A 22,037-nucleotide genomic window follows, 5' to 3' on the forward strand; every position below is an offset into this window, starting at 1 on the left:
AATATTTGGTGTGACTACCCTTTGGCCTAAAACCTGCATCAGTTCTTACACTTGCACCCTTTGTACACTTGCACAAAGTCAGGGATTTTGTAGGGTTAGAGTCAGGTTATAATCAATCAATTATACCAAGCAGCTGCTAATGATCATCAATTTCATATGTAGGTTGAAGCACTGTCATTAACTGAAACAGAAACAGCTGCGTAGGAAGCTTATAACTTGGTGAGGAACATCCAAACTCTGCTACTAAGGTGAGATTGTGGAAGACAGTTTCATGTCACAAGTCATGCACCTTGGCAAGCCTGAAGACAGCAACAAGACACAAGGTAGTTGTACTGTATTGGCAAGAGTCTCTTCCAGGCAAAGATTTCAAAGCAGATGAGGTTTCAAGATCTGCAGCTCAAGCTCTTTTGAAGAAGCACAAAGAAATGGACAATGTTGAGAACCATAGATGCAGTGCTCAGCCAAGGAAACTTAATGTAGCATATGAAAGACACACCATGCTTACTTCCCTTCAACATCGAAAGATGTCCAGCAGTACCATCTGCACAAAATTGTCAGAAACCAGTGGGACCCTGGTATACCCATCTACTCCAAAAAGCCATACCTCTGATATGGAAACAAGGCTAAGCGACTCAACTATGCATTAAAACATAGGAACTTGGGTGCAGAAAAATGGCAGCAGGTGTTCTGAACTGATGAGTCTAAATTTGAAATATTTTGCTGTAGCAGGAGGCAGTTTGTTTGCTGAAGGGCTGGAGAGCGGTACATTAATCAGTGTCTGCAAGCAACAGTAAAGCATGGTGAAGGTCCTTGCAAGTTTGGGGCTGCATTTCTGCAAATGGAGTTGGAGATTTGGTCAGAATCATTGGTGTCTTCAATGCTGAGAAATACAGGCATATATTTATCCATCATGCCATACTATCAGGAAGGCGTGTGATTGGCCCCAATTTTTTTCTGCAAAAAGTAAAATTACCCCAAACATACAGCCAATGTCATTAAAGCGGAACGTGAGTCATTTTTTCATCTTTCCATCTATTAAATCCTCTGCCCTTGTTGTTTTAACTTTGGATAGTAAAACATTTTTTTCTGCCAGTAAATACCTTATACAGTCCACTTCTTGTTTCTTGTCTGGTAAAAAGCCTAGGCTTATGACATCATGCACAGCTCTCTCTCTCACTCTCGTGAGAGTTTGCCAGGAAGGGAGGGGGGTGAGTCATAAGAGGACCAATGAGAGCTGGAGGTGTGTCTCTGTGTGTCTGTGTAAATCCAGGAAGTAAACAGGCAGCAGCTTCAGCTGCCCACAGTTAAAATGATTGCAGCCAGACTCAGTGGAGGGAGATTTCTGCAACATATTTGGCAAGTACAGAATCTCAGTATACATAAAATGATATGCAAAGTGGTTGGAGGGAAGCTTCAGAATGGCAAAGATGTTTTTATTACAAATTATGTGAGCAGACTGCAGTTACTCTTTAAGAACCATCTTAAGTGTAAAGAAGAGTAAGGAGTCCTGGAAGTGATGGTTTGGCTCCCACAGAGCCCTGATCTCCACATCATCCAATCTGTCTGGCATTACATGAAGAGACAGAAGGATTTGAGGCAGCCTAAATGCACAGAAGATCTATGGTCAGTTCTCCAAGATGTTTAGCACAACATATCTGTCGAGTTCCTTCAAAAACTGTGTGCAAGTGTGCCTTGAAGAATTTATACAGTTTTAAAGGCAAAGGGTGATCACACCAAATATTGATTTGTATGGATTTCTCTTCTGTTCATTTACTTTCAATTTTTTTAACTTATAAAAAATAAACTGTTAAAACTTAGATTTTCTGAAAGCATTCTTAATTTAGAGAATTGTGACACACCTGCCTAAAACGTTTGCACAGTAGTGTATGTATGTGAATACATATGAAAAAAAAGCATTTATCCGCTGTACACATGATCATGGGGCATGATTTAAAATACAGAGGCCTGGGTTTTTATTCTCCACAGGCATTTTCAAATATTCAAAGCTATTTGTGGGAATTTCTAATCTACAGAGATCACTCCAAAGAGCTGACACTTAAACACTTCACACAAAAGTTTCTTGTTTCCCACCGTTACATGTGGGTATAAAGTAAATATTGTATATAATATAATATGTCTGTGCCAGTTAAAATTAAATTAAACTCAGCAGCTGTATTTAAATATCCCCTGATACTCAATTAAATATACAATATACTGTAGGTGTCTCATCATACAGCAGAAGCAAAAGAATGTTACATCACTTCCGCTTTCAACGCAAAACATGTAATCACTTTCAAACCTGCAAATCATGTAGTGTTTCCATATTTTGTCCAACCCCTGTACCATTGTATTTTTTTCTGCAAAAATTTGCATAATAATATACCATGACCCTCTTGTGTATTCAATGCTCTTATATTATATGAATATTTGCAAAGATCAACATAAAGCGTGCAACTACAGCATACATGGGGAATTTTAGTTTACCAGCTTTTTCCGTTTACAGTTGGAGCAGTGGCCAGGATCGTAACCTTATCCAACTTGGTTGCGTCCAAAGTGGTGTTTGCCTTCTCCATGAGGGGGTCCCCTTATTGCCTGTAAGAGCAGTATTCCACTCTGAATTTCAATGATAACTCTTCCTGGAGCTGAGCCATCTCTTCCGTCAATTTCTGGATGGCCACCTACCATCGCGTGGGTTTATCTGAGCCTGTATTTATTGCCTACTGATATGATATGGCTGCTCCTAACAGTTTGTGGAACTTCAAGTTAGAGTTGATCTTATTTTTCTCTTGGAGGATTTCTCTGACCCAGTCAGACAACAGTCCATCTGGAAATCGTTCCTTCAGCCATCTGTTCACATCACCCCAGCTGAGCCGTTCTACTTGACCACTTTCCTTGTGGCATATTTCTGCTGTCATGTCTTGCAGTTCCAGTGCATATTGCAGAATGGATTCTCCTACTCTTTGCTTTCTGCCGATAGGGAGGGCCCTGGGGTCCCCTAATGTTACTACTTGATCATATGCTCCTCTAAAAGGTTAACTGTCCTATGCTGGCAGGTACAGGCTTAACTTTGTTTGCTTCTCCCTGTAAGGGATTAATGGCCAGTTTTGTCTGCTGAGTGTGTGGGATCCCATGTGATTAGATAAGGCTCCATAATCGCTTGACCCATATATTCATGTACTGACATGGCCCTGTGTACTTGGGTAATTGTTGCAGCACTTATCCTACCAGGAGTAAAGGGGTCATTATTACAGGGGCTTGCCTGCTTCCCTTTGGAGTAGTATTATTGGGCGCTGCTGTCACACCACTTCCATTAACATTCTGACATGGTCAATCCTGTTTTTAGATGCCATGTTTAAACAGAATAAAAAATCAGCTGAATGATCAGACAGGGAGTAATTGTAACTTGCAATTTAATAAGTTGAGAGCAATAATACAAAACAGGTTTAGGATGGCAAAACTCAAACATACGCTGAAGAATAACGAAAGATGCAAAAACCTGAAAGATGCACAAATATAGAATCTTTACAGCAATGTCTCTGTGACTCGATAAGGGTAAAAGGTGGGCTTTATAGCATAGTCTCTTTAAGAAAACTATACCAAGACAACTAATGACAGAAAGTCAGGATAAATCACTACTTTAGTAAACAGTTCAGAACACAATTATCACAGCATCCCTCATAGTGAAGTCCAGGAAAATCTGGTAATGGTGAATAGCTCAAGCGATTCAAGGACAGAGGGCCACCCCACTGGAACTACAATACTCTGTTAGCAATCAGGGAAGGGCTTCCTGCATTAGCTTAGTCTTCTGGAGAAGTTGCATGCTATTAGGTTCTGGCAAGGCCGCCCCATGTTAGTTCTAACAGTGGAGGGCTCTCACTTGCATAGTTGCCAACATTTAAAAAAAAATTTTAAGGACACTTTTTTCCAGAAAGCCAGTGTAGGTGGAGTAGTATATTAAACTAGGGGCATGGCATTTGATTTGTGGGTGTGGTTGACCTGGAAAAATGGGTATGGTTTAAATTACTCTAAATATTGGGTGTGGCTTAAAGGGGGTGTGGTTAAATAGAGTCTGTTCACATCCGCCTGTCCATAGGGATGCATAAACCTTTCCATCAGGTCGGCCTGAAAAACTGACAGGCAAACCTGATGGGACCCGCCGTGTGAAAGGGACCATTAGTGATTGTGTCAGCAAGGAGTGACTGTAAGAAATTGGGTTTAAATCTGCACTGCCCAATTTCTCACAATCAGGACAGTGCTACATGAAAAAAAAGGAGATACCATCTTTGTCAACTAACAGCATTTTTTTTACTTCCATCTAAAAGTCTAAAATATAGACGTAAAAGAGTGCTGTTAGCTGACATGTAGTACTGTCCTGACTGTGAGAAATTGGGCTCTGCAGTTTTAAACCCAATTTCTCACAGTCCAGTGACTGCTGGATTAAAAAAAATAAAAATAAAACACATTTACCATCAGAGCCCTCCTTTACCATCAGAGTCCTCCTCTACCATCAGATTCCCCCTTTACCATCAGAGCCCCCCTTTACCATCAGAGTCCCCACTTACAGAAAGAGCCATTCCAGTGCTGGAATTGTGCATGGCGGGGAAGGAGAGGAGGAAAGCAGAGACAAGGTGAGGCTGGAGCAGGATTGCGGGGAGCAGTGAAAGAGAAGCAGAATAGAAGATCTGGACAGGAGAGGAGGGGAGAGATTATTGGGGAAATAAGTTTAGCTGAGCACAGAGATCACAGACCTGTCATATGAGATCCAGCATGACAGAAAGTGGAGGTTGGCACGGTGACGCCCTGTGCATAGACATCCTTGCAAGTAATTCAGCACTCTCCTCCTTGTTGTTCTCATACACAGCCTTTACACAGCAGAAGGCAGACCGGGACGGACCGGGCACGATCATCCCTGTGGAACGCATGTTGTGAGAACACCCCCGAGTGGCCAGCCAAGGATCACCCCTTGGCTAGCCACGCCCCCAAATGAATCTCAACCAATGACAATGAAGGAGGCAGGCGCCAGCTGACACTTCCTCACCTGAACAGCTTGGGACAATTTGTGAATGTCCCGGGCAATTCGGGACTGTTGGCAACCACGCACTTGCAGATCACAGCCTCTCTGAGCTCCTGAGGAATGGAAGCTGAGAAATATATATTTCCTGAACATGTCCAGCAACCTAGAGTTGTGGGAAATGCTAAAGAAGAAAAGCTAATTCTGCAAGTTGTCACCAGTAGAGTAGTAGAGAGGAAATCTTCCAACAGGGACCCTTGTTGAGGTGACAACTAAGGGATGATTTACCTCACTTTGGAGAGATTTCTCCTCACTTCTTGTTTTATCTATGTAGCACCCTCTAGTGTGTGCTACTAGAAGAGTAGTGTAGGTAAAAGTTTTGGCTCGCTCTAGGATTAAAACCTGAGTCACTGAATCTGGGTCAGGGTTACTAGAGGCCAGGGCTGGATGACTCATCCTGACAGCTCTCTGGTGCTTCTCCCTGGTATCTGGAATATTGGAGAATGTTCTAGAACTAGTGGGTGGAGGTCGAGAGGAGCTGTCATGAATATTTAGGAAACCTCAACCAACCCAAAGAAATGGGCTGGCAGGGGGACTGAGAAAATCCCAAAAATAGACATGAGCCATGCCAGCAGGGGAGTCGGGTGGAAAATGGAGATGGAGTGCTGAGGAGAGGCTGTGGGTAGCCCTTGAGGGACCCCTGCTGGGGAGGAGTTTTGCCTCGGGCTGGGGCTCAGGATAGCTGGCCTGGAAGGATTCCACCTTAGGAGGCAACTGGAAGTATAAATGCCGGAGGAGGCAGCAGGAAAGAGCAAGCAGAGAGAGTAATATCAGCACAGTACAGGGACAACACAAGGGGAGAGACTGTCAGCTGAAGCAGTGCTCTCTGAAGACAGCGTTGTGCTCAAGTCTTCATCCTTGCCCTGGGTAATCTCTATAGAAGCGTGCCAGTCAGGAAGAAATATGGAGACACTGCAGCTCTTATCTGAGTGCAGTAAATGGTAAATGGTGAATGGCACATGGTTTAATAAAAAGTTATAAAATGGAAACTCACAAAGGGCAGTAGTAATCAGGCATATCAAAACCCCTTTACATTATTTGTCGATCTCCACAAATTCATCCGTAGCTTAATAGTCAAACGTTATTACAACATACAGGCTTTCAAAGGAAATCTTGCCACACAGTCTGCTAACAACACCACCGCTGAAGACCCTCTGGAGACAAATCCCCTCAATGCAATTGGCCTAGCTCTTCTTGAAGACTTGTACACCGACTTGGAGGAAGAAGAATCCAATAACATGCCATTCCTCACTCAACTTCCACCGATTTCTCCTCCAGTTCAACATAGTAATCTTCGTCCAAAGTCCATATTCAATCCAACACATGTAAAAGGACTATACATCCAGAGCTTCTATCAGGTGGTACTTTCGAATTTACAACGCATGTGCAACTCCCCAGCTTCAGACCACAGCATTCGTTCCAATCTCATCATCTTGGAAAAACAAACCCTTAAACGTCTATCTACTGATACGAATATTATCACAACCTCGCTTCATTAATGAAGCAAAGCAACCAGTGAACGGAGCTCCAAAAGAAGGGATCATTTCAAAAACAGAAGTCGCTTTCCCACTCGGAGACAGCTATAGCACACCATATTTTTACCACCTGCCTAAGATCCATAAGAGCTTCACCAACCCTTCAGGATGCCCCAAAGTAGTGGCCATGGAAAGCATTACCAACTATTTTTCCATTTATGTTAACCATTACCTTCAGCCTTTGGCTCAACAATTACCGGCCTACTTCCGAGACTGCATTCATCCCCTCAGTACTTTGAAGAATTACTCCTGGAAGGAATCTTACCTGTGGGTCTCTCTTGACATTGCCTCACTGTATACCTCAATCCCTCATCAAGTGGCACTCCGTTCGGTTGAATGTTTCCTTTACAAAGATTCTCTCATCAACACAAAACAGGCCCTATTTATTAGAGACACCACCCATTTTTGTCTTACACATAATTATTTTCAATTTGACACCAAGTTCAATCTATAAACCCAGGGCACAGCCATGGGGGCAAATTTTGCCCCCAGCTATGCCAATCTGGCTATATGTTTTTGGGAAAACCACTCGATCTGGAGGAAAAATCCGTATGCAAAAAATATTGTCTATTATGGACGATACATCAATATCATCATCATTTGGGATGGTCCGAGATCACTTATAGAAGCGTTCATCTCATACTGTATAATTCCAACCAGCTAGGCCTCTCATTCACACATGTCTGTGATCCAGACAACCTGGCTTTCCTACACTTAGAGCTCTGCCACACAGATACTACTATATATGCCAAAAATTACAACAGGACTACGTCAGGGAATTCCTACCTTCATTTTCAGGGCTGCCAGCACCCCAGGTGGACAGCTAACATATCCAAAAGCCAATTCTGCAGACTCCGACATAACTGTACGCGTGATTAAGATAACGCCGTCCAAAGAAACCTTCTTAAACGAAAGTTTGAAGAAAAAGTATACCCCTCTATGTTGGTAGAGGAGGCCTTTGAACTGTACCTCAACTACCATGATAAAAATTCCACTCAAATAAAGCCTGAAACTGACAGCATACCTCATTCTTTGAGGTTAACAACACAATTCCACATTTAAAACAGGAGAATGGAACGTATCCTCAAAAAACACTGGAGTATACTCCAAGAGGACCCTCATCTGAAGTCCTCCATTACAGAGAAACCCAAGATCTTCTACAGATGGACCTGCAACATAAAGAGCAAAACTGCCCAAAGTAAATTAAAAACGTCAAAACTTCCTGCACGACCAACCCTGACGTTTTTGTCCATCAAAGGTATGTTCCAGTGTCACAAATACAACGGCCTCACCTGCAAACATGTTCAGCATGGTCAGAGAGAATTTACAACGAAGGGCAAAGCCTACATCCTTGATTTCTACAATTGCTCCACAGAGTTTGCCATATACTGTCTATCTTGCCCCTGTAAACTACTATACAGTATGTAGGTAGAACTATTAGAACTGTCAGAAAGAGGTCTGGCCAACACTGAGTTCTGGATAACAGCCAAGACTCAGGTGAGAAATCCCCTAAACACACCTTAGTTACAGCTCAACAGTAAAAAGGCACACTATACATGTGTATATATATATATATATATATATATATATATATATATATATATATATATATATATACACACACACATATATACATACATATACAGTATCTCACAAAAGTGAGTACACCCCTCACATTTTTGTAAATATTTTATTATATCTTTCATATGACAACACTGAAGAAATGACACTTTGCTACAATGTAAATTAGTGAGTGTACATCTTGTATAACAGTGTAAATTTGCTGTCCCCTCAAAATAACTCAACACACATCCATTGATGTTTAAACCACTGGCAACAAAAGTGAGTACACCGTTAAGTGAAAGTGTCCAAATTGGGCCCAATTAGCCATTTTCCCTCCCCGGTTTTATGTGACTCGTTAGTGTTACAAGGTCTCAGGTGTGAATGGGGAGCAGGTGTGTTAAATTTGGTGTTATCGCTCTCACTCTCTCATGCTGGTCACTAGAAGTTTAACATGGCACCTCATGGCATAGAACTCTCTGAGGATCTGAAAAAAATAATTGTTGCTCTACATAAAAATGGCCTTGGCTATAAGAAGATTGCCAAGACCCTGAAACTGAACTACAGCATGGTGGCCAAGGCCATACAGCGGTTTAACAGGACAGGTTCCACTCAGAACAGGCCTCGCCATGGTCGACCGAGGAAGTTGAGTACATGTACTCACCGTCATATCCAGAGGATGCCTTTGGAAAATAGACGTATGAGTGCTGCCAGCATTGCTGCAGAGGTTGAAGGGGTGGGGGGGTCAGCCTGTCAGTGCTCAGACCATACGCCGCACACAGCATCAAATTGGTCTGCATGGCTGTCATCCCAGAAGGAAGCCTCTTCTAAAGATGATGCACAAGAAGTTTGCTGAAGACAAGCAGACTAAGGGCATGAATTACTGGAACCATGTCCTGTGGTCTCATGAGACCAAGATAAACTTCTTTGGTTCAGATGGTGTCAAGCGTGTGTGGCGGCAACCAGGTGAGGAGTACAAAGACAAGTGTGTCTTGCCTACAGTTAAGTATGGTGGTGTGAGTGTCATGGTCTGGGGCTACATGAGTGCTGCCGGCACTGGGGAGCTACAGTTCATTGAGGGAACCATGAATGCCAACTTATACTGTGACATACTGAAGCAGAGTATGATCCTCTCCCTTTGGAGACTGGGCCACAGGGCAGTATGCCAACATGATAACAACTCCCAAACACACCTCCAAGACGACCACTGTCTTGCTAAAGAAGCTGAGGGTAAAGGTGGTGGACTGGCCAAGCATGTCTCCAGACCTAAACCCTATTGAGCATCTGTGGGGCATCCTGAAAATGAAGGTGGAGGAGCGCAAGGTCTCTAACATCCATCAGCTCCATGATGTCATCACGGAGGAGTGGAAGAGGACTCCAGTGGCAACCTGTGAAGCTCTGGTGAACTCCATGCCCAAGAGGGTTAAGGCAGTGCTGGAAAATAATGGTGGCCACACAAAATATTGACACTTTGGGCCCAATTCGGACAATTTCATTTAGGGGTGTACTCACTTTTGTTGCCAGCGGTTTAGAGCTTAATGGCTGTGTGTTGAGTTATTTTGAGGGGACAGCAAAGTTACACTCTTATACTAGATGTACAATCACTACTTTACATTGAAGCAAATTGTCATTTCTTCAGTGTTGTCACATGAAAAGATATAATAAAATATTTACATAAATGTGAGGGGTGTACTCACTTTTGTGATATACCGTATATATATATATATATATATATATATATATATATATATATATATATATATATATATATACATACACAGTGGGGAAAAGTATTCAGACCCCCTTACATTTTTCACTCTTTGTTATATTGCAGCCATTTGCTAAAACCATTTAAGTTCATTTTTTTTCCTCATTAATGTACACACAGCACTCCATGTTGACAGAAAAACACAGAATTGTTGACATTTTTGCAGATTTATTAAAAAAGAAAAATTGAAATATCACATGGTCCTAAGTATTCAGACCCTTTGCTCAGTATTTAGTAGGCGCACCCTTTTGATCTAATACAGCCATGAGTATTTTTGGGAAAGATGCAACAAGTTTTTCACACTTGGATTTGGGGATCCTCTGCCATTCTTCCTTGCAGATCCTCTCCATTTCTGTCAGGTTGGATGGTAAACGTTGGTGGACAGCCATTTTTAGGTCTCTCCAGAGATGCTCAATTGGGTTTAAGTCAGGGCTCTGTCTGGGCCAACCAAACATTCAAGAACAGTCACGGAGTTGTTGTGAAGCCACTCCTTCGTTATTTTAGCTGTGTGCTTAGGTTCATTGTCTTGTTGGAAGGCAAACCTTCGGCCCAGTCTGAGGTCCTGAGGACTCTGGAGAAGGTTTTCGTCCAGGATATCCCTGTACTTGGTCGCATTCATCTTTCCCTCGATTGCAACCAGTCATCCTGTCCCTGCAGCTGAAAAGCACCCCCGCAGCATGATGCTGCCACCACCATGCTTCATTGTTGTGACTGTATTGGACAGGTGATGAGCAGTGCCTGGTTTTCTCCACACATACCGTTTAGAATTAAGGACAAAAAGTTCTATCTTGGTCTCATCGGACCAAAGAATCTTAGTTCTCACCATCTTGGAGTCCTTCAGGTGTTTTTTTAGCAAACTCCATGCGGGCTTTCATGTGTCTTGCACTGAGGAGAGGCTTCCGTCGGGCCACTCTACCATAAAGCCCCGACTGGTGGAGGGCTGCAGTGATGGTTGACTATCTACAACTTTCTCCCATCTCCCGACTGCATCTCTGGAGCTCAGCCATAGTGATGTTTGGGTTCTTCTTTACCTCTCTCACCAAGGCTCTTCTCCCCTGATAGCTCAGTTTGGCTGGACGGCCAGCTCTAGGAAGGGTTCTGGTCGTCCCAAACGTCTTCCATTTAAGGATTATGGAGGCCACTGTGCTCTTAGGAACCTTAAGTGCAGCAGAAATTTTTTGTAACCTTGGCCAGATCTGTGCCTTGCCACAATTATGTCTCTGAGCTTTTTAGGACAGGATGTTCCCAGTCTGTAATGGGCAGTTGCTGAATTAACACAAAAGACTGTTAGTTCCCCTGGAGTGATTAGCAGGAGCTGCAATATGTGAACCAAGTTTGTGCAGGAGGAAGGAAAAAAAGGATTTTGTTCAAATAAGGAGGGAGTCATCCCCTTTGTCCATAGTTCAGGACATTTTCCAAGTTGGGCATCCCATAAATTCCCTACCCCATCCAAGTTATCAACCCCTAATAAATCATCAAACACAAGCCAAGGACTGTTCTTCTGTGTTGGAATGCATGAAAGAAATGCTGTGTGCCTGACCATGAAGCAGTGGGGAATTCTAACTCAGCAGCTCCTACGTGGGGTGTGCTACATCTATGGGAAAGAAAGAGAAGGGAAATGGAAATCCAACGCTGATGGCAAAAAAAGCATGGAAGTTGCTTTAATCCTTTCCTATTCAATCCAAAACCAAATAAAAAGGTATTGGCTTTAAAGATACTTTCAGGCATATGAAGTGAACACTGTAATTTCTCAATATCATGCTCCCAAACCTTTCTACTTGGCTGTAATACTGCATAGTGCATAGCACTGTGGTGACCTGCAGTGATCATTTTTATGCCATTCATCAAGGTAAACTTAGACAGTGTAAAAGGTAAAATAAAAAAACACAACTGTTTTTGACAAGTCCTTTATTTAAATAAATAAATAAATGTCCCCAAAGTAGATCCAACATCAACCACGATGCCCAACGCTACCGCCTACCCGGAAAAAAAAAAAGTTCTGCACCCGACGAAGGCACTCAGCGTCTGACAGCTCCGCCATCTGACAGTTCTTAAATAAGGGGCAGGACCACCTATGATGTCATCAGGTTACCACTCCGCCTTATGACATCGATCCAGCATGCCCGGTCAATGATGTCACAAGGGGGCCGGGTCATCTGATTACGTCATCGGGTGGCAGTGCCCCTTGGTTATTTAAAGTGGTTCTAAAGGCTGAAGGTTTTCTACTGTCATGCATTCTATGTATGAAGGTAAAAAATCTTCTGTGCAGCATCCTCCCACAGCCTCCCTAATACTTGCCTGAGCTACCTCTCGATCCAGCAATGTGCACGAGATCATCGGCTCTCTGGGGACTCTCCCTCTTTATTAGCTGAGACAGCAGCAGGAGCCTTTGGCTCCCGCTGCTTCAATCACAGCCAGTGAGCCAATGAGGAGAGAGAGGGGGCGGGCTGAGCCGGGGCTCCATGTCTGAATGGACAAGCAGAGCAGCAGCTTGGGAGCTCACCTGCTTGGGTGCCTTCATTGCAAGCTGCTTGCTGTGGGGGCACTCGGCAGGAGGGAGGGTCCAGGAGCACTGACGATGGACCTGAGAAGATGAGGATCTGGGATGCTCTGTGCAAAACCACGGCACAGAGCAGGTAAGTATAACATTTTTGTTATTTAAAAAAAAAAAAATGTTTGTGTTTAATATCATTTCAAGAACTGTCAGACGGTGAAGCTGTCAGACGACAGGAGCCTTCGTCAGGGTGCAGAGGTTTTTTGGGGGTTTTTTCAGGTCGGTGGTAGCAGCAGGCATCGTGATTGATGCTGGAAACTTCGGTGGACATTTATTTTTTAATAAAGGAATAAAGGAATTATCAAAAACTGTTGTGTTTTATTTACTTTTTAAATTTTTTTGGCGATGAGTAGGGCCCATTACTCATTCACATAACGACAGGGGCCAGGATCTGGGGCCCCCCTGTTAAAAGATGCTTCCAGATTCCGATAAGTCACTGCCTGCACCCCCACAAACACTGGGTCAGGACTGTGGGGAAGAGGCCCTTGTCCCCATCAACACTTGGGGACAAGGTGCTTCCGGGGGGGGGGGGGGGCAGAGCCTGCCCCAAAGCACCCCTCCATGTTGAGGGCATGTGGCCTGGTATGGTTTGGGGGGGGGGGGGCGCTCGCTCTTTCTCCTCCACTTTCCTGGCTTCCAGGGATGCATGCTCGGATAAGGGTCTGGGATGGATTTTGGGTTTTGATACACTTTTAAAGCTGTAAAAAAATATGGTAAGAGGTACCATCTGCTCTCCATACCAGAAATATGAAACAATAGTGTTATCTGCAACAATATTGAATGTTTGTCTTGTGATGCTGGGACTGTGAGGTTTACTATTAACTGACAGACGTACCAGGAGGTGCTGCAAGACTCGCTGCGATAAAAGGCAATAAATTATACTAGCAGAACAAGTGTCCTTGTCATTAACCAGATGAAAAGTATCCACCCACTGCATTCCCAAAGAGTTCTGTCTATTGATTCAAGCAGGTTATAGTGTTATGAGATAAGAAATAGGTATATAAGGTCAATATATGTGACTGACTATGTCTTATTTTCTGCATGAGGACCAATGTGCTTTTTGAAACTTTATTAATTATATTAGCATAAAATGCAGTTTCAACCAAAACTGCAGTCAAACAATCTAAAAGTGAATATAAGCTTTACATATGAAAAGCTCTAATTTTATAGCTTTCACTTGCAGTCTACATTAAACAAGCTTTTTATCAGATTTTCTAGCACAATCATACATGAAGCCCTGTGTATAACAGAATATTACTTTATGCGCATTACATCATACTGTGATACTTTAGAGTGTAATTTAAAGTGTAATTTCAGCTTAAACCTAACTAGCTTTAAAAATGCCCCCCATCCCTCCTAACACCTTTGCTGACTAACCTGCAAAAAAAGATGTGTATATCTACCCATTTTCAGAACAGCATAAATATCTGGCAGCACACCACGGATCCTCAAAGTCCGAACATTTTTTTTAATTGAAGAAAGATCACATTACAGTAAAGAAGTGCAATGTTTTGGAGCCGTGCAGGACCCCTTCATCCGGCATGTGATCATCACCCTCCAGTAAATTATTGCGCCCAGGTCTCCTGCCTCTTTCGCCTAACCTTTGTCCTGGCTCTGGTGATTGTAAACTCTATTTAAAAAAAAAATAACAAACATGTTATACTTAACTGTAATACAAAACCATTGCATAGAGCAGCCTAGATCCTCCTCCTCGGGTCCCCTTCCGGCACTCCTGGCTCCTTCCTTCACCAAGTGCCCACCATAGCAAACCACTTTGTGTAAGCTCACTCCCACTGTGTCCATTGACACACAGAACGCACTTCTGCTCCTCCCCCTGCTCCCTCCTCACTGACTGTAATTGACAGCAGTGGGAGCCAAATGCTGTCTCTGAGCCTATGAGGAGAGAGAAAGGGTAGAGAGCTGCTACTCCCGTGCACATTACTGGATCGAGATTGGGCTCACTCAGAAGGCCTTTTTTTACCTTAATGCAGAGAATGCATTAAAGTGGAACTCCGTGCAAAAAACTAAAATCCCTGCATCTATAGCCACCAACATGAAAAGAAAAAATCAGTATGCATACCTTTTCTACAGGCGATCCGACCTGATCTCCAGCGGCGGAAGCTCCATTGAGTACATGTCCAACAACACCTGTGAAATGAATGGGAAGTGACATTACCCATAGAGTTATTATGGGGCTTCTGTGGACAGACATGTCCTCTGCACCCACCCACACAGCGAAGCTGCGGCTGACAGCTCAGCGTGCGATCAGAGCTTCCGCCACTGGAGATCGGGTCAGATCGCCTGTAGAAAAGCTATGTATACTGATTTTTCTTTTCAGGGCTAGATAGGTTAGTGTTAGAATGTTGGTGGCTATAGATGCAGGGATTTTAGTTTTTGCATGGACTTCCACTTTAAGGTTAAAAAAAACCTTCAGCCTTCAGAACCATTAAAAAAAGTGTGGCTGATTTATATTTATCAAAATGCAATGCAGGGAAATGCACTGTAATCATGTGCATTCCGGTGTGAACTGGCCTTAGGGGCATACAATCATACAATCAAGGAGTTGGCCCCGTGCTTCACCAAACTTCTGCACGCCACTTCTACTGCATGAGGTAGGGACAAAATTATTAAAGGCATGCCAACAACAATGCATGTGTAACGTGATAACAACACAGTTGTGGTCATGTGCACTGCACACTACAAATCCCATAGTCCCTTGTTCATCATGGGAGAGAGCAAGAGAGGGTGCTATGTTCCTACAAACAGTGGAATCGTGGAAAAAAAACAGGGGCAACTTTTAAATGGAGGTCAGATCACAGCAGCAAACAAAAGGAATTTGAAGGTTTGGAGAAGGTTGAGAGCATTAGAATGTACGTTTTGAGCTAAGAAAACATACTTGTATAGATTTTTCTCTTTTTAAAACAGAGTTTAGTGTCACTGTAAGTCATTTTCAGTGGGCCCTTTAAAATAAGCCAAAAACATACATGTGTTTTGTACTAAGAGGAAGGTGTGACTGTTTTGGCCATGTATGTGTGCTGAACTGCCACTAAAAATGAATAGCATTGTTGTACTGCCCATGTGGACTGAGTTACAACTCTAAGAAAATAAGTTATCAGCTTATCTTCATACAGTATGACAGTCATTGTGACATTACAGTAAAAGAAAAAAAAAATCCTACGAGCCACACTGAACCTAGTGCTAAGTATAAGCACTACACAGCCACATGCATGAAATACGTCTCGTATTGCGTGTAAATAGCAAATAAATAAAAGATAATGATGCGCTAAAGTGTGCTAGATGTGCCCCTATTGTGACACAAAGAAATGTTGTGCATATATAAAAATGTGTATAGAAGTGTATACCACACTAAATATTGTGAAATAAATTAAATAATCGCATAAAGCTGATAAATATTATGTGCATAAGCAAACAATACAAGTTACACATATAATATCAATCCAATGAAACCACATTTGCTTTAGATATACATCATAGGTGCAAACGGATACCAAAAAGTGCCATGTGCCAAACAAACTGCGAAAGTGCTTAGTGCCACACAATTCATGTACATAATAGTCCTTATTGAACTACATAAATATATAATGAACATATAAATAAAAGTCCTGCACATAGATAATAAAAGTGCTTATGTGTGATCTTCAATGGTGGTATATTCAAACGTGCTTATGAAGCGAACTACTCCCGTAGGAGCTGCTAAATAGTTCGTTCCTTTCTCCCAGTTGGTTCCATTACCCCCCACTTCCCCACATGGTTCACACAGCAAACAGTCTTGAACAAAAAGAACAGTAACTGTATTCTTTCCCATAGCACGTTGCAGAAAGAATGTGGAACAAAGTCTTTTAGAAATATGAGCTGCCTTAATCATCTGGTTCCTGTAATGGACTGCACATCTTCTCCCTCCTGTTTACCACTACTTCCAAACTGACACAGAATCTTCACTTAAGTCCCAAGAACAGTACTCTGAATAAAGTCCCCGGACCGGCACCCTCGGCCCATGAAGATAACTGTTTCTCTGGTCATGCACTCATACATTGGAGTGACCGTCCATGATTACCATGTGGAGTCCTCTACCAGCTCTTTTCCTCTCTTGGGGGTAGCAGCCTCTCCTTTTTAGATGTGCAGGTTCCCACAGTAGTGTTCTTCCATCTTTCCTCTTTTAAGGCTTGTTGCTCTCCCCAAAGAGGGGAGAGTTTTTTAACTGTATCAGCGGCTACATTCTGTACTCCTTTGCTGTTCTCTTCCTATCAGCAAGCATGAAGCCCCCAGGAAGCATGTGACCCATAGGCCTGATAGTCCCTGCCCATGCAAATTAATGATAGGCTAGGAATGACCTATACCACTAACTACATCCTGGGTTAAAACAACCTGTCCTCCAGCACCTCTCACTGGTCAGACCAGGCGTCACTTTAGCAGAATGCAGGTGGTCACACCTCCGCATCCTACACTATCATTCCTCCCCAATAAATCAAACCCAGCCAGGCCTATACCAAACAGGGTAATGCCTGAAATTTACACTTAACTCTAAACCTCTCTAACCTTTTAGCACACACCTAAGTAGGTGGGCGCTACACTTATATATCTTTACGTGCCACAGGTCATGCGATGGTGCAATATAAGTGACCCCCCCAAGGTAATGCGCTCACCTCAGAGTATGTGACTAAGTTGCTAAACAAAGTCAGAGAACGCTTTTGAGCCACCCCGGGCTCTGTGTGGATCACAGGATCACAGGCTCCAGCACGGGAACAATCTTTGGTAACTTCTGGCTCACTGTATAAATTTTAGTAGAATTAAATCCTTCTCAGGCTGCAGGTTGATCATTAAGTCAAGGCAAGGCCCACAGTCTTCAGTATTTTCTAAAGTCCAGATGAATACAGTTGTGGCTTTAGAGCATACAATTTGAAGGTCGGGAACAGGTAGACCCAGTGAAGTCATTAACAACACCTACATCAATAGGTGAGGTTTGAACCACGCAGCAGTAGAGCAGATATAGGTGTTGTCAATGACTTCACTGGGTCTACCTGTTCATCTAGGGATGGTTGACTATTGCATGCATAGACTTTTTAAAGGGACAGTACCCGAGCACTCCAATGCAAGGTCCTGGGCCCCAAATAGCTAGCCAGCAGAAGATATAGAGCAAGTGTTTTATTGATTACTTACTCTTGCTGTGGGAGATTTCCTATAGGTCCTTTCATTAGTTAGGGTTACCCATAGCGTGAGAGAAACAGATACATTGGACGTTAACTGTTCACTGCTTGATTAGTAAACTGTTCAGCTGTTGCATTATCACTATTTGATGCTGTTTTTTACATTCATCTGTGGCAATACACTTTATTACTATTTAAACAGTTTGGTGTCATTTTTCTGGTGCATTTGTATTACTGTGTCTTGGAGATATACAGTACATATACTGTTTATACATATACAAATATCTGCAACCAACCCCTCATCCCAGCCAAGTGCGTCAAAGAGTACTGAGCTGTTCATAGAGTCATGGGGCACAAGAACAGAGGGCCCAAAATATTAAGCAGCTCTTTTGTGGTAAGCACCACATATACACAATGTATGTGTTTGGTGCTGTATTCCCCCAAAATATACAGTATGTTAAACTTCAGCTTTAAAGTGGAAGTAAACTTCCATTTCTGACTTGTACCTATAGGTAAGCCTATAATAAGGCTAACCTATAGGTACTGTAAATATCTTCTAAACGTGCACCATGTAGGAGATATCTACTACCCTGTTTCCCTTGTAGGTCTTATTTTCAGGGTAGGGCTTATTTTCGGGGAAACAGGGTAGGGCTTATATTGAAGCCATCAACGACAATAACACTAGGTCTTATTTTCGGGGAAACAGGGTATATATGCAACTAATGACATCATCGGTGCATGCGCTCTGAAGGAACAGCCACCCGGGCCGTTCCTTCAGAGTCCTGTGCTGTAAATGATGGCTCCCCGTGGCATGCTCAGGAGTGATGTCATTGCGGTTCCAGCCAGTCACACAGCCGCAGTCCGCAGATTCGGAAGGAGGACGGGTGAAGATGGAAGCAGCCTCCAGCAGTGAAATTGCATCACTGGAATGCTTCGTTTTCAGGTAAGTTTCCCATAATGCCCTAGTATGCGATGCATTTTAACATATTATGCTTTTACCTTGCAAGTAAAAAATAAAAAATAAAACTCGCCCAGCTGTTTGCAACCTCTTTAACCACTTGCCGACCGCCTCACGACGATATATGTCGGCAGAATGGCACGGGCAGGCAGAATCACGTACCTGTACGTGATCTGCCTCCCGCGGGCGGGGGGTCCAATCGGACCCCCCCCGGTGCCCGAGGCGGTCGGCTTTTGTCCAGCGGCGATCGGAGGTGAGGGGGAGGCCATCCATTCGTGGCCCCCCCCTCGCGATTGCCGCCAGCCAATCGAATCATTCCTATGCTGCTGTATGCTAAACAGCAGCAAAGGAAATTATGTCATCTCTCCTCGGCTCGGTATTTTCCGTTCCGGCGCCGAGGAGAGAAGACATCACTGTGAGTGTAAAACACACACACAGTAGAACATGCCAGGCACACAAAACACCCCCCTTTACCCCCCGATCCCCCCCCCCATCACCCCCCAATCACCCCTCCCCCCCCCCCGTCACACTGACACCAAGCAGTTTTTTTTTTTTTTCTGATTACTGCATGGTGTCAGTTTGTGACAGTTAGTGTGGTAGGGCAGTTAGGGTTAGCCCCCTTTAGGTCTAGGGTACCCCCCTAATAAAGTTTTAACCCCTTGATCACCCCCCGTCCCCAGTGTCACTAAGCAATCGTTTTTCTGATCGCTGTATTAGTGTCACTGGTGACGCTAGTTAGGGAGTTAAATATTTAGGTTCGCCGTCAGCATTTTATAGTGACAGGGACCCCCATATACTACCTAATAAAGGTTTTAACCCCTTGATTACCCCCTAGTTAACCCTTTCACCACTGATCACCGTATAACCGTTACGGGTGACGCTGGTTAGTTCGTTTATTTTTTATAGTGTCAGGGCTCCCGCTGTTTATTACCGAATAAAGGTTTAGCCCCCTGATCGCCCGGCGGTGATATGCGTCACCCCAGGCAGCGTCAGATTAGCGCCAGTACCGCTAACACCCACGCACGCAGCATACGCCTCCCTTAGTGGAATAGTGTCTGAACAGATCAATATCTGATCCGATCAGATCTATACTAGCGTCCCCAGCAGTTTAGGGTTCCCAAAAATGCAGTGTTAGCGGGATCAGCCCAGATACCTGCTAGCACCTGCGTTTTGCCCCTCCGCCCGGCCCAGCCCAGCCCACCCAAGTGCAGTATCGATCGATCACTGTCACTTACAAAACACTAAACACATAACTGCAGCATTCGCAGAGTCAGGCCTGATCCCTGCGATCGCTAACGGTTTTTTTGGTAGCGTTTTGGGGAACTGGCAAGCACCAGCCCCAGGCAGCATCAGGTTAGCGCCAGTACCGCTAACACCCACGCACGCACCGTACACCTCCCTTAGTGGTATAGTATCTGATCGGATCAATATCTGATCCGATCAGATCTATACTAGCGTCCCCAGCAGTTTAGGGTTCCCAAAAATGCAGTGTTAGCGGGATCAGCCCAGATACCTGCTAGCACCTGCGATTTGCCCCTCCGCCCAGCTCAGACCAGCCCAGCCCACCCAAGTGCAGTATCGATCGATCACTGTCACTTACAAAACACTAAACGCATAACTGCAGCGTTCGCAGAGTCAGGCCTGATCCCTGCGATCGCTAACAGTTTTTTTGGTAGCGTTTTGGGGAACTGGCAAGCACCAGCGGCCTAGTACACCCCGGTCATAGTCAAACCAGCACTGCAGTAACACTTGGTGACGTGGCGAGTCCCATAATTGCAGTTCAAGCTGGTGAGGTGGCAAGCACAAATAGTGTTCCGCTGCCACCAAGAAGAAGACAAACACAGGCCCGTCGTGCCCATAATGCCCTTCCTGCTGCATTCGCCAATCCTAATTGGGAACCCACCACTTCTGCAGCACCCGTACTTCCCCCATTCATATCCCCAACCAAATGCAGTCGGCTGCATGAGAGGCATTTTTATGTCCTCCCGAGTACCCCTACCCAAGGAACCCCCCCAAAAAAGATGTCGTGTCTGCAGCAAGCGCGGATATAGGCGTGACACCCGCTATTATTGTCTCTCCTGTCCTGACAATCCTGGTCTTTGCATTGGTGAATGTTTTGAACGCTACCATACACTAGTTGAGTATTAGCGTAGGGTACAGCATTGCACAGACTAGGCACACTTTCACAGGGTCTCTCCAGATGACATCGCATTTTGAGAGACCCGAACCTGGAACCGGTTACAGTTATAAAAGTTAGTTACAAAAAAAAGTGTAAAAAAAATTAAAAAAATATAAAATAAAAAAAAATAGTTGTCGTTTTATTGTTCTCTCTCTCTCTATTCTCTCTCTATTGTTCTGCTCTTTTTTACTGTATTCTATTCTGCAATGTTTTATTGTTATTATGTTCTATCATGTTTGCTTTTCAGGTATGCAATTTTTTATACTTTACCGTTTACTGTGTTTTATTGTTAAACATTTTTCTTGTCTTCAGGTACGCCATTCACGACTTTGAGTGGTTATACCAGAATGATGCCTGCAGGTTTAGGTATCATCTTGGTATCATTCTTTTCAGCCAGCGGTCAGCTTTCATGTAAAAGCAATCCTAGCAGCTAATTAGCCTCTAGACTGCCTTTACAAGCAGTGGGAGGGAATGCCCCCCCCCACCATCTTCCGTGTTTTTCTCTGGCTCTCCTGTCTCAACAGGGAACCTGAGAATGCAGCCGGTGATTCAGCCAGCTGACCATAGAGCTGATCAGAGACCAGAGTGGCTCCAAACATCTCTATGGCCTAAGAAACCGGAAGCTATGAGCATTTCATGACTTAGATTTCGCCGGATGTAAACAGCACCATTGGGAAATTGGGAAAGCATTTTATCACACCGATCTTGGTGTGGTCAGATGCTTTGAGGGCAGAGGAGAGATCTAGGGTATAATAGACCACATTTTTTTCAAAAAAGAGTACCTGTCACTACCTATTGCTATCATAGGGGATATTTACATTCCCTGAGATAACAATAAAAACTAGAAAAGGTACAATTTCTGGGGAAATTGTGAAAAGTGTTCTTGCCTCTACAACTGGAGTGGGCGGAGTAACTTGAGTAACTGTTGTGTGGTTGGAGTGGCTGGAGTAACTGTGAAAAGTGTTAAAAAGCTTAATATTTTATAAAGTATAAATAGTAGTAAAAAAGTTGAAGTCTCATCATTAGCTGAAAGAGCTGAACATTTTTTTCAAAAATTATGATTTTTTTTTCAAAAATTATGATTTTTTTTTTCAAAAATTATAAAATTTTTTTTCAAAAAAGATTTTTTTTTTCAAAAATGATTTTTTTTTCAAAAATAATTTTTTTTCAAAAATAATATTTTTTTTTTCAAAAATATTTTTTTTTTCAAAAATGATTTTATTTTTATTTTTTTCAAATATTATTTT

At 43.3% G+C, this 22,037-nt stretch overlaps 1 protein-coding gene across 1 annotated transcript in view; it reads right to left on the minus strand.

The window, feature by feature from the left end:
• The window catches only part of LOC141146062 (ethanolaminephosphotransferase 1-like), a 130,608-nt gene that overhangs the window by 72,332 nt on the left and 36,239 nt on the right, over positions 1 to 22,037 (minus strand). The window lies entirely within an intron of this gene.

The sequence above is a fragment of the Aquarana catesbeiana genome, linkage group LG05 (genome assembly GCF_042186555.1).
Source record: "Aquarana catesbeiana isolate 2022-GZ linkage group LG05, ASM4218655v1, whole genome shotgun sequence".
Lineage (NCBI taxonomy): Eukaryota > Metazoa > Chordata > Amphibia > Anura > Ranidae > Aquarana > Aquarana catesbeiana.